Genomic DNA, 18,278 nt, shown 5'->3' with positions numbered 1-18,278 from the left:
GTATGAACAGTACGAGTAAAAAGCTTGATAATGATAGAAAAATATGAAGCTACTGTGGAAGATACATTATTGTCAAAGCCATAGAAAACAAAAGGGGACCCACAAAATAAGGTCTTTTAAAAACGTTTTGTTCAGTGATATGTTTACTTAATTTGGAGGGCAGAGTGACAGAGCTTCACTCAATGCCTCAACAGCCAAGGCCAGTCCAGGCCAAAGTCAGGAGCCCCGAGCTCCATCTGGGTCTCCCATGTGAGTGGCAGGGGCCCAAGCACTGGGGCTCTCTTCCACTGCCTTCCCAGATATGTTAGCAGGGAACTGGATTGAGAAGTGGAGCAGGCAGCACACAAACTGGCACCCGTATGGGATTCTGGCATTGCAGGCAGTGGCTTGTTTACATGTTACTGCTGGTTTTACCTAATGATTTCATGCCTATGTGCTTGCTTTATTTGAAAAGCAGAATGGCAGATCTTTCACCTGCTGGTTCACTCCCCAAATGGCCGCACAACGCAGGGCAAAGCAAGGAGCCAGGGACTCCATCAGGGTCTTCTGCTTGAGTGGCAGAGACCAAGTGCTTGGGCCATCTTCCACTGTTGCTCAGGTGCGTGAGCAGGGAGCCGGTCTGGAAGTGGAGCAGCCGGGACTGGAAAAGGCGCTCATGGATCACAGGTGTCCCAAGTGGCGGCGCAACCTACTCTGCCACAGTACCCACCCCGAGTTTTATAGCTTCTTTACAATTGATGCAGGGTTCACATTCTATGACACTACAAAGCAATAAGAAGGCAGGAACATACAGGCCAGTAAGACCTACGTATTTAGAATTACACATTTGAACTTCAAAAAAGGCAGTGAAACTGGAAGGGCATTGATGGAAGGAAGATTTAGGCTCGAGATGCTGCTATGAGCCTCTTAAATTTCATCAGCTCTCCATAAACTGATGCGTGACTGCCCTGCATGGGAAGGGTGGGCTGGGACTGTGGCACAGTGGGCTAAGCCACTGCCTGCAGCATCAGCATCCCATATGGGTGCCAGTTTGTGTCCCCGCTGCTCCACTTGCAGTCCAGCTCCCTGCTAATGTGCCTGGGAGAGCTGTGGCAGATGGGCCACGTGTTTGCACCACTGCCACCCATGTAGGAGACCTGGATGGAGTTCTGGCTTCCGGCTTCAGCCTGCACCAACCTGGACAGCTGCGGTCATTTGGGGAGTAACCAGCAGAGAGAAGATCTCCCCTCGCCCCCCACTGCCTTTCAAGTCTTTAAAACATTTTTTTAACAGAAGTAGAGGGGGCACAGCCGTTAATTTGCTTCCTGGGGTGCCTGCATCCCATATTGGGGTGCCCGGGTTTGGGTCCTGACTCGGCTTCTGATTCCAGCCTCCTGCTCATGGGTACCCTCGGGGGGCAACAAATGACGGCTCAGGCACACAGGTGCCTGCCACCCTCATGGGAGAACCGGGCCGAGTGCCAGTCCTGGCTGTTGAGGCATCTGGGGAGTAAACCAAAGGATGGAAGATTGCTCTGTGGCTCTGTGTTTCAAAATTTTTTTTTAATGGAAGTAACTTTTGTAATTGGATTTAATTATGATAAACACTTCTGGAAAGCTAAACAGGTCAGGAGAAGTCTGACAGCAGCATGAGTCCTACCAGATTTTAATTACTAAAGCTATACAATGTTTTAATAAGCATGACAATAACAAGAACAAACCACAGTGAAACAGTGTAACAGGTGCAAGTGGGAATGATAGTGGCATTTCAAACCAAAAAGGAAAAAAAATGATTAAAAAAATAGTAGTAGGACAGCAGGTAAAGGATTAGAGAAAATAAAATTATAAGGGAACAGCTAAGTATATAATCTTAAAAGAAGGAAGATTTGTCTATGTGAGATAGAAAATTAAGAGTTCATTAAGGCAACATCCCCAATTGGACTCCATAAAAATGGTACACAACAGGGGCTGGTGTTGTGCAGCAAGCTAAGCCCCGACCTGCAATGCTGGCATCCAGGGATGAAGGGCTGGTTCAAGTCCCAGCTACTCCACTTCCAACTCAGGTCTCTGCTAATGCACCTGGGAAGGAGGCAGATGCTGGGCCAAGTACTGGGTTTTGCCTCCCACATGGGAGACCTGGATGCAGTTTCTGGCTTTAGCTTCAGCCTGGCTCAGCCCTGGCTGTTGGGGACATTTGGAGAATGAACCAGTAGACAGAAACTTGCTCGCTTGCTCTCTCCCCACCCCCTTCCTCCCTCTCTGCATTTCAAACAAACAAAACCCTTTTTAAGAAACATATAGAGGGCTGGCACAGCGGTGTGGTAGGTACAGCCTCTGCCTGCAGTGCTGGCATCCCGTATGGCCTCTGGTTCATATCCTGTGTTCCAGCTCCCTGCTAATAGCCTCAAAAAGCAATAGAAGATGGCCTAAGTGCTCTGTACCCACATGGGAGACCCAGAAGAAGCTCCTGGCTCCTGGCTTTGGCCTGGCCGAGCTCCAGTGATTGCAGTCATTTGGGGAGTGAAGCAGAGGATGGAAGACCTTTGTCTCTCCCTCTCTGTAACTCTGCCTCTCAAATAAATAAATATTTCAAAAATATATATATACAACGTAAATCAGTAGAGCACAATCCCAACTGCAAAGGACAGGTAACTCCACTGAGACGGAATATTAGATATTGCCTGGGCCTGGAGGTAGGAACAGAGATCAGCGTTCGGCAGGAGGGAGCTTTTGGGTTGATGGGAATGGCCTGGGGTTGATTGTGATGGGGTTCACATAGTTTATAAGCCTGCTAACGTAACTGAGCTGAGCCTTTACTAAGGGTAAGTTTTATGGTACTTAGACCTCAGTAGGGCTATTAAAGTTGTGTTTTTATATACTCAGAGTGAGCCACTGTTACTCGTAATAGCAGGAAAATATATGACTTTGGAATAAATCTGACAAAAGATGTGTAAGAACTGTACACCCACAACTACACCAGAACATTTTTAGAAAAAATCAGAGATGACCAGGTGAACAGCAGTCCACGCCCGTGGAGTGGGAGACTTGGCACTTCCCCGTGCAGCCCTGCCCCAAGCCCCCAAGGCTCTAAAATCCCCACAGACACGGGAAAACTGGTGACCCCTACGCTGATCCGTTGTCCCCTTTATCCAGACGGACCAAAGACCTAACGGGGAGGCCATGCAAAGGTAATGGGAGTGCCACAGGCCACTGGTCTGGACAATAGTTTCTCGTGTGTGACCCTAAAAGCACAAGCAGCAAGTGCAGAAATTGACAACGGGGGTGGCAGCCAACTGAAAAGCCTCTGCACAGGACAGAGAACAACAGAGTGAAGAGGAAACCGTCCAGCTGCGAGAAAATACTGGCAAAGCATAATCAGACTGAAGGCTGACTTCCAGAGGACACAGGGAACTCCAGAGAACAAGCAAACAACTGTGAAGGTGGACAAAGGACCCGAACAGAAAGGCCACAGCCACATGAAGCAGGCTCAGCATCACTGTCAGAGAAACGGGACTACAAGCCGCAGTGCACCGCCTCACACCTGTTCTAGCGGCCGCGATCCGAGAAGTGAAAGAGCAGCCTTGGTGAGGAGGTGGGGAGGACACTCTTGGTGGGAACCGGAATTAGCGTAGCCATTTTTGAAAACAAAACAGGGGTTCCTCAAAAAATCAAAAATAGGATTACTGTGAGATCCAGCATCCCACTTCTGGTTAAACATCCAGAAAAGTCGAAGTGTTCATTGCAGCAGCAGTCACAATAGCCAAGACACAGAGGCAGTCCAGCACCCAGGAACAAATGAAAGGCTGAGAACGTGCTGTGAAGACCCGCTGTGCCAAGGGAAGTAAGCTTGGGCACGCAAAGACAGCCAGCACATGATCTCACAGGTACAATCCCAAAATTCCAGACTCCTGGAGGCTCGGAATGGCAGAGGGGAGGTGGCCTTGGAGGGGGTGCTGGTAGCCAAAGGGAGGCCGGGAGAAGGGCTTCTGGCACCTGTTGCCCGGCAAGGTGACCATGGTTAATCACAGTGTGCCACACAAGGGGACTTCAGAAAGGTCGTGGGAACTGGACTCAAAAGTAAGTTTGTTTTGGTGCAGAAAGAATTCTGAAATCCATGTAATTTTTTTCCATCACAACACATTTTCCATACACTTTTTAAAGACTGATAAATTTCAGAGTTTCAGAATTCAAAAAAATGGGTTCTAGGGGCTGGCGGCATGGCATAGCAAGTTACACTGCCGCCTGTGAGGCTGGCATCCCACGTGGTCACCGGTTTGAGATCCGGCTGCTCCACTTCTGATCCAGCTCTGTCTCTCTCTCTCACTGTCCACTCTGCCTGTCAAAAAAAAATAAAAAATAAAAAATATATATAGTAAGTGCATGTATATATATATGTGTGTGTGTGTGTGTATGTGTGTGTGTGTGTGTATAGAGAGAGAGAGGTGCCTGACCTATTCACTTTCCTACAGTGAAAGAAATAATATCTAATATTTGCAAAGACATCTAGGATCTAGCTAGGATCTAAACATCCCTGTTCTTGTTCATCAGTCCTCTTTGGTTATATGTTTTGCTCAGCTTTGGTGAGGAAGGGAGAGAAGGAGGGGGAGAGAGAGATGGAGAGAGAAAGCAAGCCGAGTGCTTGGTGTTTGATCTATTTACTTTCTTATAGTGAAATAAACAATACCTAAGCAACTCTAAGAGAAAGATCTGTAGGGTCTATCTAGGATCTGTATCTGCCTGCTCTTGTTCAGTGATCCTCTTTGCTGTTTTTCTCAGCTGCGGAGGAAGGAACTGACTTATATGAACAGTGATACATTGAGGTAGACAACTTACCTTTTTGGGTTCTGTATTTCACCAAATACATGTGGCACAGCTGCACTTTGTAACTGCACATGCTGACACCTGAACTCTCTTTTTTGGGTGTAAGGGACAGCGGCCTCACAAGAAGTGAGGTTCACAGGAAGGGATGTCTCGTTCTCCCCTCCGGGCTCTTCTCCCTCCTGGCTATGCACAGGAAAACATATTCGGAAATTTTTGTCTTTAAAAAAATTTAAATGTGGGGCCGGCGCTGTGGCTCACTTGATTAATCCTCTGCCTGCAGTGCCAGCATCCCACATGGGCACCGGTTCTAGTCTCGGCTGCTCCTCTTCCAGTCCAGCTCTCTGCTGTGGCCCGGGAGTGCAGTGGAGGATGGCCCAAGTGCTTGGGCCCTGCATCTGCATGGGAGACCAGGAGGAAGCACCTGGCTCCTGGCTTCAGATTGGCGTAGCTCCAGCTGTGGTGGCCATTTGGGGAGTGAACCAACAGAAGGAAGACCTTTCTCTCTGTCTCTCTCTCTCACTGTCTGTAACTCTACCTGTCAAATAAAAAAAATTAAATGCTTTATTAATGCCTTTCTTTTTAGTTGAGACTTAGGGAAATCATTTCCTCACACTGTCGCCTCAACTAGAGAGGATGGCACACATCCAGCTGGGCCTAGAGGAACAAAGGAAGAAAAAGTCATGGCTGCCTTGTAATTGTTGGCAATTTCTGCATGCATGTTATATAGTGCATATCATATAGTGCATATTATATAGTGCACATTATATAGTGCATACCATATCGTGCATGTTATATAGTGCATATCATATTGTGCATACCATATAGTGCACACCATATAGTGCATACCATATAGTGATATTATATAGTGCATGTTATATAGTACATATTATATAATGCATGTTATATAGTGCATATCGTATAGTGCACACTATATAGTGCATATTATATAGTGTGTGTTATATAGTGCATACCATATAGTGCATGTTATATAGTGCATATCATATCATGCATATTACATAGCTATATTATATAGTGCATATCATATCATGCATATTACATAGCTATATTATATAGTGCATATCATATAGTGCATGTTATATAGTGCATACCATATAGTGCATGTTACATAGTTTATATTATATAGTGCACACCATATAGTGATATTATATAGTGCATGTTATATGGTGCATACCATATAGTGCATGTTATATAGTGTATATTATATAATGCATGTTATATAGTGCATATCGTATAGTGCACACCATATAGTGCATATTATATAGTACATACCATACAGTGCATGTTATATAGTGCATATTACATAGCTATATTATATAGTGCATATTATATAGAAGTGTTTTCATGCTTCACAACAATCAGAAAAGATACTCTTTCCAATAAAATTCCTCAGTAAGTTCTAGCTGGAAAAGCAACCTGGCTTTCCCCTTCCCCTTACAACTTCCCACAGATCTGGAGCCCTTATGTATCTCCACCAGACCGAACTCCGAGGATGATCTTCCCTATGGCAATCCACCATCGGGATGAGCCACTGAAGCCGGTGGGGAAGAAACACAAGCACCTCGCTCAGGTTGCGAGAATATTTCACTGAGTAGATTCTATCCTAGACATTACACTAGAGCCAAGTGACATGGCTCAAAAGACATGCTTCCTTCAAGGGAATTTATAATAAAATATGAATGACAAATGACTATATCATAGTTAAAACTTGGGGGGTTACAAGTAAGAATATGAGAGCAGGTTAGAGGACAAAAAATAAGAATTAATAAATCCTTCAGAAACTAAGGTAACAAGCTAACAAAACAATTAACAAAACAATAATGAATCCTTTCTTATCAATAATCACTTCAAATGTTCATATGTTAAACTCCCTAATCAAAAGACAAAGTAGTTAAATGAATCAAAAATTACCCAACTATATGCTGTCAGTGAGAAACTCATTTTATCTATTTTCTATCTATCTATCTATCTATCTATTTATTTATTTTGACAGGCAGAGTTAGACAGTGAGAGAGAGAGAGATAGAGAGAAAGGTTTTCCTTTTCCATTGGTTCACCTCCCAAATGGCCGCTACGGCCAGTGCACTGTGGCTGGCACTGTGGCTGGCACTGTGCCGATCCAAAGCCAGGAGCCAAGTGCCTCCTCCTGGTCTCCCATGCGGGTGCAGGGCCCAAGCACTTGGGCCATCCTCCACTGCCCTCCCGGGCCACAGCAGAGAGCTGGACTGGAAGAGGAGCAACTGGGACAGAATCTGGCGCCCTAACCGGGACTAGAACCTGGGGTGCCAACGCTGCAGGCGGAGGATTAGCCAAGTATGCCACAGCGCCAGCCAAGAAACTCATTTTAGATTTAAAGACACACATAATCTGAAAATGAACAGATGGAAAAATATTTCATGCAAGTGGCAACCAAGAGATAGCTACACTTATACCAGACAAAATAGACTCTAAGTCAACAACTATCACAAAATACAAAGAAGGATGTTATAAACTGATACAAGGGACAAATTACTACAAATAGAAAAAATAAATATATGTAAGCTCAACATAAGAGAACATAAGAGGAAACATTGGCAGGACTCAAAGGAGAAAAAAAACCTCCAACAATAATACAAAATTTCAATACTGCACTTTCGATAATGAATAGAACATACAAAGAGAAAACCAACTAGGAAACAGAGGTCTTAACACCCAAGACCAAATGGACACTGCTGCCCTCAGTTTGGATTTGCCAATACTGGTTCCACAACAGATCCTGTATTATCACCAAAGCTGTTTCAGTTCCTGCTGGTTGTGGTCCTGCATCAATTCTACCCAGCCAGGTTCCTGCCAGGAGACATGGCCTGCTGAGACTCCTTGGTAGGCTTGCCAACCTCTGCCCCCAGTATTTCGTCAAGCACTCCTGAAACTTGGCTCTGGCCCCATTTGTCTATAGGCTGATAGCAGTTCTACCCACCTAGAAACCCAGTAGAACCCCTAGGCACACAGCCTGACCCTGGTTACATTGTGAATCAATGCAACAGCCCTATAAATGGTCTCTAGTCCTTCGAAAACCCAGTCTGAGAAAAGGCCTGTTCACTCCAAATCCGCTGGGAGACACAGCTGTCTGTGACACTGGAGGCGGGCCTGAGAACTGTCTTGGCTGTGGACCTGAAACAACCCTTACCTCAGTTATAGCTCACTACGACCACCAACTCAAGTATGGCCACTAAGGCACCCAACCAGTGAGCCACAGGAACCTTTACAGAGACCTAGTTGAAGCTAACCTGCGTGCCTGGCAACAGAGGCACTGCCCTGAAGTGGGCAATCATCCTGGTACCTAGCCACTAACAGGTCTGAAGCCTGGGTTTAGGGAATCACAACAGATAATCTTCTCTGAATTCCGAGACCTGCTATGACAGGATGTAACAGAAAAAGCCAGAATGCAAAGATCAGTGTGAATACCAGCGTTGTCAGTACAGAGACATTGATGCATGACCACAAGGATCAAGAACAATCAGAGAGGCGTCGGTGCTGTGGTGCAGCGGGTTAACACCCTGGCCTGAAGTGCCAGCATCCCACATGGGCACCAGTTCTAGTCCTGGCTGCTCCACTTCTGATCCAGCTCTCTGCTATGGTCTGGGAAAGCAGTAGAAGATGGCCCAAGTCCTTGGGCCCCTGCACCCGCATGGGAGACCAAGAAGAAGCTCCTGGCTCCTGGCTTCGGATGGGTGCAGCTCCAGCTGTTATGGCCCTCTGGGTAGTGAACCAGTGGGTGGAAGACCTCTCTCCCTGTCTCTACCTCTCTCTGTAACTCTGTCTTTCAAATAAATAAAATAAATCTTAAAAAAAAGAACAGTCAGAGAAATATGGCATCACCAAATGAGCAAAAAAGGTGCCAGTGATTGACCCCAAAGAGATGCAGATGTGTGATCTGCCCAACCAAGAATTCAAAACAGCCAGTTTAAGGAAGTTCAGCAAACTTAGGGAATAATTCAGAAATGTAAGCAGAAATATTTAACATAGAGGTTGTGACAGAAATGTTGAACACATTTTGGACCTGAGAAACAATGCATGAAATGAAAAGTTTAATAAAGCACACTGACTGCATAAAAGTCAGTGAGATCACCAGGCTGTTCCAAGCCACAGATTCCATTGGGAACAAAAAGCAAACGTATGAAAAGTGATGAAGAAAGCTTATGCCATCTGTGGAACAACATCAAAAGAGCAAATTTTGAGTTCATTGAAGTTCAAGAGGGAAGAGAGAAACACAAAGGGTAGAAAACTTATTTAAAGCATAAAACTTTCCAAATCTGGAGACAGGCACCCAGGTACAAGATCAACTGTCACCAATGAGACTCACTCCTGATAAGACTACTCCAAGACTTACGCTAATCAAACTGTCAAAAGTCACATATAAAGACAGGATCCTGAAAGCAACAGGGAGAAGCAGCAGGTGACATCTAAGGAAGTACTCACAAGCCTAGAAACAGACTACAGGCTTCTCAGCAGAAACCTTATGGGCCAGGGAAAAGTAGGATGGAATATTTAAATTGCTGAAGGAAAAAACTATCATTGGAGAATACTGTACCAAGTACAGCCATCCTTCAGAAATGAGGGGCGGGATAAGGCTTTCCCAGACAGACAAAAGCGGAGAGAGTTCATCACCTCCAGACCCATCTTACAAGAAATGCGAAAAAGGAGTTCACGCTGAAAGTATTCTAATTAGTAGCATGCAAACATCTGAATGTTTAAAGCTCACTGGCTATAGGGAGTAAACAGTAAATTCAGAATACTCTGAATGGTACTGTAATCATGGTGTATAAGCTACATATCTTTAGTATGAAGATGAAAAGACAAACTATCAACACTTACTAAAAGAATTAAAAGATATGCAACATAAAATTGTAAACTGTTGCGGCGGGTGCTATGGCGTGGTAGGCCTCCACCTGTGGCTTTGGCATCCCCCATGGGTGCTGGTTCGAGTCTCGGCTGCTCCACTTCCAACCCAGCTCCCTGCTCATGGCCTGGGAAAGCAGCAGGGAATGGCTCAAGTGCTTCGGTCTCTGAAGCCACATGAGAAACTCAGAAGAAGCTCCTGGCTTCCGGCTTTGGATTGGCCCAGCTCTGGCTGTCGTAGCCACGTGGGGAGTGAACCAGGGGATGGAGATCTTTCAGCTTCTCTCTCTCTCTCTCTCTCTCTCTCTGTAACTCTGCTTTTTAGATTAAATAGACAAATCCTTAAAAAATATAAATTGTTACATCAAAAATTCAAAATGGGGAGACTTAAAACAGAATTTTCTTTTTATACAAAGTTGAGTTGTTGTTAGTTTAAAGTAGCCTGTTGTCACTGTGTTTTTCTGCTAAGCCAGATAACTGCAAAGCAAAAACCTACACCTACACCAAAATAAAAAGCAAAGAATCAAAACGCACCATTAGAAAAATCAATCACAAAGGAAAACTGTAAGATGGGAGAAAGGATCTATAAAACAACTAGAAAACAAGAGGGTGCCAGGAGTAAATCTGTACTTAATAATTACCTGTACTTAATAATTATCTGTACTTAATAATTAAATATATTAAATTCTCTAATTGCAAGAAACAGAATGGTTGAATGGAGCAAACACAAGACCAAAGCATATGCTACCTACAAGAGACTCACTTCACCTGAGAAGATACACATAAACCAAAAGTAAGGGAATAGAAAATGATATTCCATGCAAATAGAAACCAAGAGAGAGCAGGGTTGGCTATACCAATGTCAGACAAAATAGATTTTAAATCAAAAACTGTCTCCAGAGACAAAGATCCTTCTATTACATTTTTACAACATGATATATAACAATGATACATAATATATATATATATAATATCCAACCTCAGAGCACCCAAGTATATAAGACAATTATTGATATACTTTACTGAAGAAATTGATAGCAATACAATAATAGAATACTTCAACAGCTCACTTTAAATAACAGAAAATCCAGATTGAAAAATCAATAAATAATGGACTTGGACAACATCGTATACCTAATAGACTTAAATATAATGCAAATTTTCACCAGTATAATTCTTTACACATTCTTCTCAAGTACACACAGAACATTCTCCAGCACAGATCATGTGCTAGATCATAAAATAATTTAAGAAGATTAATGTCATTCCAAGTTTCTCTTCTGACCACAATGAAATGAAACTGGAAACCAATAAGAGCAAGAAGTTCACAAACATATGTAAACTAATTTGTACATGAGCAGCCACTAGGTAAAAGAGGTGATCAAAATGGAATTGAAAAAAATCTCTCACTGGATGAAATAAAAAATAAATACTACCAAAACGTATGGGACGCCTATATTGAAATAAAGATCTCAAATAAGCAACCTAAGTTTACACCTCAGGGAACTAGAAGAAGAAAAAACTAAATCCAGTGGAAGGCAGGAAATAAAATGTCAACATAAATAAAGAGAGAACAGAAAAAAATAGGAAAATAATTAGCACACATGGAGTTGAGTTTTGAGAATATAGGTCCTTAGCCACACAAACAAATAAAAAAGTAAAAAGACTTAAATAAAATAAAAAATGAAAGAAGAGACATTGAAAAGCTTGCTTCAGAAGTGGAAAGGTTCATACGGGACTATTATAAACAATTATATGGCAAAAGACTGGATAACATAAAAATAATGAATATATTTTTAAAAAAGATTTATTTTATTTATTTTGAAAGAGTTACAGAGAAAAAGGGGGAGAGAGAGAATAAGAGATCTTCCATCATCTGGTTCACACCCCAAGATGGCTGCAACAGCAGCTCTGGGCCAGGCTGAAGTCAGGAGCCAGGAGCTTCATCCAGGTTTCCCACATGGGTAGCAGGGGCCAAACACTTGGGCCATTTTCCACTGCTTTCCCCAGGCCATTAGCAGGGAGCTGGATCAGAGTGGAGTGGCCAGGACATGAACCAGAGCCCATGTGGGATGCTGGCATCACAGATAGACTTGCCCACTACACCACAAAACTGGCCCCAGTGATTAAATTTCTATAAAATTACAACCTGCCAAGACTGAATCAAAAGAAATAGAAATGTGATTGTTTGGATGCAAAACTATTGGATGTGGTTTTATTGAGCATTGTCAAATTTGTAAGCTTCGTAGGGATGGACATCACATTTATAATGCCCTTCTATATGTGCTACCATAGATGTGAAATTCTTGACCTTAATATTGTCCTCGAAAATGTTAAATTGAGAATTCTGCTAACTTACAGTTTATGAGTTGGCCCACTGTATTACTGCAAGAAATGTTTGATTTTCGGCACAGTGCAAAGGTTCCTTAAACTGCATATGTCTTTTTTTTCTAATTCTATTTTTCTTTTTTTTGACAGGCAGAGTGGACAGTGAGAGAGAGACAGGGAGAAAGGTCTTCCTTTACCGTTGATTAACCCAACAATGGCCGCTGTGGCCGGTGCACTGCACTGATCCGAAGCCAGGAGCCTGGTCTCCCATGGGGTGCAGGGCCCAAGGACTTGGGCCATCCTCCATTGCACTCCCAGGCCAGAGCAGAGAGCTGGACTGGAAGAGGGGCAACCTGGACAGAATCCAGTGCCCCGACTGGGACTTGAACCCAGTGTGCCGGCGCCGCAGGCAGAGGATTAGCCTATTGAGCTACAGCGCCGGCTTCTAATTCTATTTTTTAAAACACATTTTAAATGTACTTTCTCATTTAGTAAAAATTGTCTAATTGATATGAAAAAAAATAGAAGCCAGAACAGACTAATAACAAATAAAGAGATCACAGCAGTAATCAAAAACTTCTCAACAATGATAAGCCTAGGACCAGATGGCTTCAGCATGAATTCTACCTGACTAGAAAAAATTAACACCAATCCTTGTTAAACTTTTCCAAAAATATGAGGGATTATCTCCAAACTCTGTCTATGAGGCTAGCATCAGTCTGAGATGAGAGCCAAATAAAGACATCACAAGAAAATAAAACTACAGGCCAATATGTCTAATGACTACAGAAGCAAAAAATACTGACGGGGTGGGGTGGGGCGGGGGGGAGGTGTGGCGCTGTAGTGCAGCGGGTTAAAGCCCTGGCCTGAAGTGCCGGCATCCCATATGGGCGCTGGTTCTAGTCCCAGCTGCTCCTCTTTCATTCCAGCTCTCTGTTGTGGCCTTGGATAGCAGTAGAAGATGGCTTAAGTCCTTGGGCCCCTGCACCCATGTGGGAGACCAGGAAGAAGCTCCTGGCTCCTGGCTTCAGATAGGCGCAGCTCTGGCTGTTGTGGCCATCTGGGGAGTGAACCAGTAGATGGAAAACCTCTTTCTTACTACCTCTCTCTGAAACTCTTTCAAATAAATAAAATAAATCTTTAAAAAATACTGAGGAATAAAATATTGGCAAACTAATTCATCATCAAAAATATTATATATTGTTACAAAATGGGAGTTATCCCACGGATGCAAGGCTAGTGTAACATACTGAAAATAATCAATTTGATACACCATATTAAAAGAATTGAAGATCATCTCAATAGATATCAAAATGCATTTGACAAAGATCAACATCACTTCATGGTAAAAATAAAAACTTTCAACAAAACAGAAGCTAACTTCCTCAACATGATAAAGTCCACTTCTGAAAGACTCACTGCAATGAGAGAAAATAGAAATATTTTGCTCTAGGACTGGGGTCCACCAGGATGAAGCATGCTCTTGTGGTTCCTGCGCAGTGCTGGAAACACCGGCAAGAGCAACCTGATGAGAGAAAGAAGCTGCAGGCACAGCAGTCGGAAAGGAGGAGGTAAAATTACTTCTCCTCGCAACTGACATGAATCCACATGTAGGAAATTCTAAAGATTCCATACAAGCACTAACGTATGGATTCAGTAAAGTTACAGCATACAAAATACACTGAAAAAAGTCAACTGCATGTCTATATACATTTCAAATAGCAACCTATCTGAAGAAGAAATCATATAATAGCATTAAGAATAAAGTATTTAGGAATGAATTTAACCAAGGAAGCAAAACATCTACACACTGAAACTATGATACATTAATAAGAGAAATTCAAGAAGATAAAAATAAACGAAAATATATTCCATGTTTGTAGTCTGGAAGAATTAATATTGCTAAAATGTTCATACTACCCACAGTGATATACACATTCAATGAAATCACTATCAAATTGCAATGGTATTTTTCACAGAAATAGAGAAAGATTCTGAAATTCATACAGAACCACAAAAGACCTCTAATAGCTAAACAACCATGAGAAAGAAAAAACAAGCCTGGAGACACCACACTTCCTAATTTCAAGTTATGTTACAAAGCTGTGGCAGTCAAAAGTATTGGTTCTGGCATGAAAATGGACTCATACAGACCAACAGAACAGAACAGGGACCCCAGAAATAAACCAAGTATATACCGGCAGTAAATTTTTGAAAAGCCCAATCAAGATGGTACAACAGGGAAAGGATCGTCTCTTCAATAAATGGCTTTGGCAAGCTGGATATCTATGTGCAAAAGGGTTAATTTAGACCTGTATGTTATCTACACCCCAAAATTGGCTCAAAAATGGATTAAAGACCTAAATATGTGGCCTGAAACTACAAAACTGCTAGAAGAAAACTCAGGGGGGGAATCTCCTTGACTTTGGCCTTGTCAATCATTAGTTGGATATCCTCTCAAAAGCTGGGTAACACAAATAAAGAAGGGCTACTTCTTTCTCTTTTTCTCTCTTTCTCTGTAATCCTGCCTTCCAAATAAGTAAATTTAAATAAAAAAAAAACAACAACAACAAGAAAAATGAGGGGCCCACGCTGTGTCATAGCAGGTAAAGCTGCCAGCTGCATCCAATATAGGTACTGGTTCAAATCCCTGCTACTCCACTTCTGATCCAGCTTCCTGCTAATGCACCTGAGAAAGCAGTGAGGGATGGCCTCCTGCAGCTGCATGGGAGACCTGGAAAGAAGCTCCTGGCTCCTGGCTTTGGCCTGGTCCAGCTCCAGCCATTTATGTCATTTGGGGAGTGAACCAGCAGAAGGAAGATCTCACTCTCTATCTGTAACTCTGCCTTTCAAATAAATAAATCTCTCTCTCTCTCTCTCTCTTTTTTTTTTTGACAGGCAGAGTGGACAGTGAGACAGAGACAGTGAGAAAGGTCTTCCTTTGCCGTTGGTTCACACTCCAATGGCCGCTGCACCGCACTGATCCGATGGCAGGAGCCAGGTACTTATCCTGGTCTCCCATGGGGTGCAGGACCCAAGCACTTGGGCCATCCTCCACTGCACTCCCTGGCCACAGCAGAGAGCTGGCCTGGAAGAGGGGCAACTGGGACAGAATCCGGCGCCCCGACCGGGACTAGAACCCGGTGTGCCGGCGCCGCTAGGCGGAGGATTAGCCTATTGAGCCGCGGCGCCGGCCTCAAATAAATCTTAAAAAAAAAAAAAAAAGGAATCTGGGTATATGTTTCTCAAATAAAGTTTATAGAGAACAAAATTAAAAGGCTTCTAAACAAAGGTCAGGGTCAGATATTTGTATTGGGTGGTGGGTTCGTGGATAATTATTATTAATTATTATGAATTATCAACGAGTAGATAAATTATAAATAAATAATCAATGAGTCAAAAACACAGTCATGAGAGTTTGTCACGAACGAAGGTTAATGGAGAATCCAATTCATTCAAATCAATTAAGCATTTATATTGAGAGTTTTTTGTTTTTGTTTTTGTTTTTTGCTTACCAATCAAAAAGGCAAAAGCGAGCCGTCCGACATGCACCGTGTCTGCCAGAGTGTGGGAAACGGGGCTCCCGCAGCTGCGTCAGCACCGCAGGCAGGTCCAGCGGCTTCCCTGGGGACGGCCAGAGGGGTCCCGGGCTTTCCCTCTGCCAGCAGCAGGCGCTGAGCCGGGGGCGGGAGGGGGGTCGCACACAAGTACATCCAGGAGCTACGAGAAAGCAGCAGTTGGATACAAGGCCCTTATCTCTGAGGGTCTGTGGTGGAATGAGAAGGCCATGCCAAGATGGCCGCTGGCAAGAGAGCGTCAGTTACTAGGAATGGCTTCCGACACCCCCTGGGAAACCACCCAGCAATGGAGCCTGCCTGGCAACGGGCTGTGATTGGATGGCTGTGGAAACCACCTGGCAACGGAGCCTGCCTGGCAACGGGTTGTGATTGGATGGCTTTGGAAACCACCTGGCAACGGAGCCTGCCTGGCAACGGGCTGTGATTGGTTAGGGCAAAGACCGCCCCTTGACCGGATTGGCTGCCTTGGCTATTTAAGCTGCTGTACCAACTGCAGGCAGCTCGCCTCTGGCGCGCTTTCAGGTGACTCCCGGGGTCTGTGTGGTGACTCCACACCTTTTGCCCCCATCGCACTCCTCCTCTCAACGAATCCACAGTAACAAGGGTCGACTCCACAGAGCTCCCTGCCCTACTCGGCCTGACCATGCACGTGGACTGAGACACCAAGCCAGGCCAGGCTAGGCCAGATGCAGGATTTGTGCCACTGTAAGAGACTGAGAGCCCTGAAATTCTTACTGGGTTTGGGAAGGTTCCACATACAAGAGATTATCTTCATTCATCCCTTCCATAGGCTACCAGAAGCAATCCCGACACCCAGTGGATCACCAGCCCAGCCCACAACTCAGAGGTGGGTGGGCTGACATCTGTAGGCTTCGAGAATCATGGCCTTGCACCGGCCCACGGGGCCCCTCCCTGCCGCGGCACTGCGGCTGGCTCTTGCTGTGCAGCCTGGACTTAAAGTACAATAACGTTTGAAGGCTTACGTGGTGCAGTGTCTTGTTTCTAATAAGGCAGACTTTGTCTTTACCTTATTAGAGAGTTATAGATCTGCGTTTAAAACATGCTGTGTGATGATAGGTGTAAAAGAAATTCTTCAAAAGATTTTTTAAAAAGTTAAAAAGAGAAAGGTCATGAGATGGGGACCCCAGCTGCAGTCAGAGTGAAGGGCGGGGGGGAGGAGAGAATTAAGGGGAGAGCTTCCAGTGGATCAAAACGATTCCACCTACCTTAGGGTTCCAGACGGAAGCCTGGGGACACGGACAGCAATATGACCTCGTATGACCTCCGTATGCGGATATGGCGAGAAGGCAGCCACTCCCAATCCAAGGAGAGAGCTCACGGGAAATCAACCCTGCCCGCAACTTGATATTGAGTTTCGAGTCTCCAAAGCTGTGAGAAAACAACTTTCTGTTAGTTAAGCCCTCCACTCTGGTATTTTGTTCTGTGTTCCCCCTACTCACTGACTGATGTAAACTGTAGCCATTTTTACACCTAATCCCACAGAAATAGATGGCTTTGGAGTTAAACGGCTGAATGTGTTAGGGAAAGAGAAGAGAGCGCCACCAAACCACCACCGTCCCACACAGGGTGACTGTGGAGCACCCAGAGCCCTGTCTCCTGGAGCAGGAACAGCAGAGCCTTCACGGTAATGGAAAGAAAACAGATTTAGCTAAACAATCCAGTCTGTCACAGAGCAGATAATAACAATAACAATAACAATAACAAGCCTCTCAGGAATGGGAGGGATCAAATACCTGCAGTCGATCACACCGAACTGCAAAAGCAAGGTTTATTCGGGAGTACAAGCTGCGACAGGGACCCCATCCAACCAGCCAGCCCAGCGGAGGCAGGAGTGAGGCCCCGTCTTTGGGAGAGAAAAATGGCTACATCAGCAGGAAAAAAGTTACATACAGCACAGAAGCTCTGGGTGCAGGGAGTTGAGTTACGGGGGGCTTACAGCAGGGAAGCTCTGGGCGCAGGGAGTTACTTTGTTTAGTAATCTCTGCTGTGCTGTCCTTGGTCTTCAGAGCTGGCTGTCCCTGGTAAGCTTTGCTATCTCCGGAATGCCTGAATGCCTGCTTTTACAAGGACCCAGGTCTGCTATGGGAAATGGAGGCTGCTTTTTTGTTTTGTTTTGTTTTAAAATGGAGTCATTTTGGCTCTTCAGTGTCAACTGGTATGTTCAGTTTTCCAACATAAATATTTGTGAAAATACAAGGCATGCAAAGAAACACGGGAGATATGAGTCACACACTGGGAAAAGAAGAGGAACAAAAGATACTGCCTGTGACAGTGACTGTAAGTCCGATTCATCAGGGGAAACAATACTTCAAAGTAGCAATTACTAGTATGTTCACAGAGCTAAAAGTCACCATGGTTAAAATGTAAGGGAACAGGTATTGGCAGTGTTGCATCAAATAGAAATTATCAGCAGAGACAGAAACTTCAAAAAGGACAAAATGAAATTCTGGAGTTGAAAAGCACACTTAATGAAATAAAAAATTGACTACACGTTCTCAATAGTAGACTTGAACTGGGAGAAGGAACAAGCAAATTTGAGGATAGATCAATTGAGATTATGAATGCCAAAGAACAAACAGTGAAGTTTATGAGGGAGATAAACAGAGCCTTGGAAACATGTGAGAGACCATACACACTGTCGAGGAGATGAACTTGAG

At 44.1% G+C, this 18,278-nt stretch overlaps 1 protein-coding gene across 3 annotated transcripts in view; it reads right to left on the bottom strand.

Moving 5' to 3' along the window:
* The window catches only part of LOC149120884 (b(0,+)-type amino acid transporter 1-like), a 29,917-nt gene extending 12,366 nt beyond the window's left edge, over nucleotides 1–17,551 (bottom strand). Inside the window, exons 1-2 of one of the 3 annotated variants that reach the window (XM_089319183.1) lie at nucleotides 17,355–17,551; nucleotides 16,827–16,989 (exon numbers count right to left, since the gene is read on the bottom strand). The gene's annotated coding sequence lies outside the window, so the exon portion shown is untranslated. Of the gene's footprint in view, nucleotides 1–15,537; nucleotides 15,943–16,826; nucleotides 16,990–17,354 lie in introns of those variants that run through there. The other 2 variants (XM_089319184.1, XM_089319182.1) reach the window with 2 other exon arrangements.
* Between the last annotated feature and the right edge of the window lie 727 nt (nucleotides 17,552–18,278).

The sequence above is a fragment of the Oryctolagus cuniculus genome, chromosome 18, assembly GCF_051225735.1.
Source record: "Oryctolagus cuniculus isolate XC-2025 breed Fujian yellow rabbit chromosome 18, ASM5122573v1, whole genome shotgun sequence".
NCBI lineage: Eukaryota > Metazoa > Chordata > Mammalia > Lagomorpha > Leporidae > Oryctolagus > Oryctolagus cuniculus.
This window is presented reverse-complemented; position numbering and strand designations above follow the sequence as displayed.